This window comes from Octopus bimaculoides, chromosome 16 (genome assembly GCF_001194135.2).
Source record: "Octopus bimaculoides isolate UCB-OBI-ISO-001 chromosome 16, ASM119413v2, whole genome shotgun sequence".
Lineage (NCBI taxonomy): Eukaryota > Metazoa > Mollusca > Cephalopoda > Octopoda > Octopodidae > Octopus > Octopus bimaculoides.
In genome coordinates, this window is record NC_068996.1 from 45,332,349 (window position 1) to 45,337,141 (window position 4,793).

Consider the following 4,793-nt stretch of genomic DNA (forward strand, 5'->3'; position numbering starts at 1 on the left):
ATATATATATATATATATATATATATATAATATGCGGGTTTAGTTTCACAGGTGATGTAAACGACTAGGTATGCTAGATAAGTGCTGTAAAGGATTACTAGGGCTCCAAGGTTAAAGCCGTGACGCTAGTTATGGAGCCATTGCAGATTTCCGATATAGCGGATAATTTGTATTCTTATTTCTACACACACACATAGACGCTTAAAGGCTCGTGTTTGTGTGTTTCTAATTTTCACTTAAAGATGTAGTTGTATTCATGCGTATATATCCATATTACCATATAATTAATTAAATCAACTGAGATCTTTAATTATCTAATTTATTTCCAGTAAGTGTCTTCAATGAAGATATTGCTTGCCAACTTGTGCATGGGTGTGGCTAATTCTGGAACAGCTTACGCGTGAATATTTTCTTTCAGTTTGTTCACGAACGATAATTAAAACTAAAAACGTAAAATATTCCCTGAGGATGATGTAGAAAGAATTGTCTTGCTCATGTTGTCATCGAACATTGGTTGTTTATGATTATTGTAATCATCATCATTATCATCATCATCATCATCATTATTATTATTATTATTATCATTATTCCTATATTATTATTATTATTATTATTATTATTATTATTATTATTATTATTATTATTATTATTATTATTATTATTGTTATTTTCATTAGCATCTTCTTTCAATTCTGTTTCCGTTTCTTGCCGAATGTCTTCCTAACACCTAGGGCAGAGAGACTCACTGCATACATTGGTGGGCCATTAGAATAAACACACTAGATTGTTCATTCACAAAGTCAGGTAATAAAGAAAAAGGTGAAGAAAGACAGAGAGAAAAAGGAAAGAAATATAAACTAAAAAAGTAAACAGAAAATAAAGAGAGAAAAAAAGGAAAGAAAATTCACAGCGACAACGCTCTTCTTAATACGTGTGACCAGTAACCAGTTAAGACAATCTTTTGCAATTCCTGTATGGATGGTAAACCATGGATCATTCTTAGATAATTTTCGCTTCCTTTTTTTTTATTATTCCAAGTGCACCTACAATCACCGGTATTGTAACCGTCTTGAGATGCCACATTTTTCCGATTTCGTTTAGCAAATATTTATATTTTCTGAGCTTATCAAATTCTTTTGCCGAAATATTATGGTCACAGGGTATGCTCATTGCAATCAATAAACAGACTTTATTATCATCATTATTATTATTATTATTATTATTATTATTATTATTATTATTATTATTATTATCATTATTATTATTATTATTTGTTGTTGTTGTTGTTGTTGTTGTAGTTGTTCTTTTAGTACTAATACTACTATAACTACTACTGCTGCTGCTACTACTAGTATCCGAATTTCTAGAACTGTTAGCGTTGACACTCTTATATCTTCACATATTCCTGCGATGGGAATTTGGAATTTTATTTTACTTTACTTTTTTAACATTGTTGAAGACACCTTCCGGAAAAGGAACGTTTTGGAATTCTCTTAGTGTTTCCTATAATTAAGAGAGGAAGAAGGAAGAAAAAATGAAAGAAAGATAGGGGCGACTATTTTCTCGGCCATTTGCAATCAGCGGACTGGCATTTTATTCAAATTCTAAACAAGTTTGACGTTTGATAAATGAGTGCCGTGGGAGGCACCATGATAGCTGTTGTAGCAGAAGTCTTGGGGCTAATACTTACCTACCAGGAAAATTTTCTTACCGAAGCGGAAAAGTAATTTCATCCGAAAATGAGCAAGACAAATTGTAGTGCATGTGAGTGAGAGAGATAGGGGAGGAATAAAGAAGAAGAGAGTGAGACAGACAGAGTGACTGACAAAGGCTGACGGACAGACGATCAGACATACGCATGCAGCAACAGTAGTGTTGTGGTCCTTAACAATAATACCGAAGGTTAGTGGAAAGCTTAGAACAACAATTGTAACAATCATAACAACAGCAGCAACAGCAACAGTAGCAGCTGCAGCATGGCTGACGGAAACAAGAATAACAATAACACAGAAATAATAAGTGCAGCAATTACAAAAGTAGCAGCAATGGCCTTCTGTCATTTTCATTGAAACAGACTTCCTTGCCTTCCTAGCAACAAGAAATGGCAAGGAGGAGAAACGAAAATAACCACAACAACAATGATGACGACAAAAAGCCATAACAGCAAAAATAAGTGTCACGACAACATTAACGCGCCCATCATCACCAGCATTATGCCACAAATGAGTTTGACAGAAATTCAATGAATTCCTTATTCCATCAGCAATCCGAAACCATCATCACCATCACCACCACCATCACGACCGATATTGCGTTTCCAAATGGCATGCAGCTGTTTGTAACTGCGAGATACAAATAATAAAAAAAATCAAACGTTCCGCGCTTATCTTGCTATGAAATGATTAAGGATCAACCGCCAATAATAGATAAATCCCGGACCCTTCCCAACTTCTTACACACCAGCATGAACAACAGATAGCGTAGCAACAGTAGCAAAACCTCAACAAAATTCATGCAAACAGTAACAATAGCAGAAAGTAACAACACTACTTACGTAACAGCTCATCCACCAGGACCACAATGAAGCAGATATCTTGTCAATGAAACAAGTCCTGCATTCATATAGGCATTCAAGTTTTTTCCTTCTTCAGCAAGCTCCTCTAGGTTCAAGATCTCATTATGGATCCGGATCGACACGACCCTGTAGTGAAAAGTTTACAAGATCGAGGCAAAAGGGGGTGATACCAAACTTAAAGCTGAAGGTATAAATGAAGCAGCAGAAATTCCAACGCGCAGTCATTTACAAATATCATCAACTGCATAAGCACCTTCAGAGCAACAAAAACATTAAATCAGTTAAAGATATTACTGACAACGACATTAATAACAAAATTATAAAATGGAAAAAAATACACGAACACATCTCTAACAAAAACACCGACAAAGCAACAAAAATATTAGTGGTAAGTCCTTAAGAAATACGTTGTGAAAGGCTGGCAGAAACGTTAGCACGCCGGGCGAAATGCTTAGCGGTATTTCGTCTGTCTTTACGTTCTGAGTTCAAATACTGCCGGGGTCGACTTTGCCTTTCATTCTTTCGGGGTCGATAAATTAAGTACCAGTTGATTACTGTGGTCGATCTAAACGACTGGCCCGTTCCCAAAAAATGTTGGGCCTTATGCCTAGAATAGAAACGAAATACACTGTGAGGAAGGTAAATGTCGAACAGAAAGAAAAACAAATACTTTCCTCGTTTCAATGATGCACTAATGTCTGACCGACAGTCGTTCCTTACTCCAGGAATTAGGGATGGCGTTTTTTCCCCCCATAGTGAGTAAATCCATCAGCTGCAAACACCCGTACTGGAAGTGATTTTCAGATGCTATAAAAATGTTCATTCCAGTTATTTTTATCAGTGTCCTATATTACTGCCGATCAATTACATTTGAAATGGGGATACGATAATGCAGCAATGCAAATCTAAATACGGCTGACCACCTGTGCAAGAAAATACTCTTTGGTTTTGACATCAAACCTAAAATGACTATGGAAATGACATTGCGAAGACACTATCATAATTTAGAATACAAACATTCCACAAGACAGCACGTAATAAAACGGATATATTAATTTTTTATGCCAAAAATGACAATAGTGTACTAATTGTCGATAAAGCCATACCTAATTACTATAATATTGAGCACAAACAAGCTAAAACGTTATGGAATTACGTTGTCTTCGCTGTTACATTAAAAAAATGATAATTATGGCTAAGGAATGTGACAATAACCTCATTTGTAAGTGATACAATTAGAGTAATGCGCAATCACATCTGCAAAAAGCATTTGAGAGATTACGTATGCGAATATATATATATATATATGTTGTTCGTAACAATACAAGGGTCTGTGCATATTGTTAAAACATTCTTACGCACCTTTTATTAACCTCCGACATTTTTATGCATATTTTCCGAGATGAATTTCGGTAAGTTTTTTTCTAAAAATTTCTTCTTGTTTCTCAAATGAATAGTAATAATAAATACTACTACTACTACTACTACCATCATCATCATCATCATCATCATCGTCATCGTCGTCGTCAGCGTCGTCGTCAGCGTCGTCGTCAGCGTCGTCGTCAGCGTCGTCGTCTCCGTTTCTCCAAAGTTTTCATTGCCTTCGTCACCCTGGTTGCCGTCGTCGCCGTGGTGGTCGTCGACACCGTGTTCATCACCATCGTCATTGTAGCCGTTCTCTTCATCATCAACATGGTCATTGTCATCGACTTCTTGGTCATCGCCGTCATTGTTGTCGACGTCGTTGTCATCATCGTCACAACAATTTCTGTGGCCGTGTCATATTGATCAGCACCAATTTTTTTATATTATTATCATTATTATTAACGAGTCAATCTACTTCATTTTGGTTAATATTTATAGGATTGAGGTATTTTTGTAACCTGTGGAAGACACGCAAGATGTCGAAATATCGTCCACTAGATAACTATGGCACTCTTCTTTTAATTTTGACTCTATATCTTCTGGAGGAGTTACCTCAATCCTTTATATATTAACCAAAATGAAATAGATTGACAAAATTATTTTTTCATCTTGTTGAAGACACACAAGATGTCGAAATATCGTCTACTAGATAACTATGGCACTCTTCTTTTAATTTTGACTCTATATCTTCTGGAGGAGTTACCTCAATCCTTTATATATTAACCAAAATGAAATAGATTGACAAAATTATTTTTTCAACGTGTTGAAGACACACAAGATGTCGAAATATCGT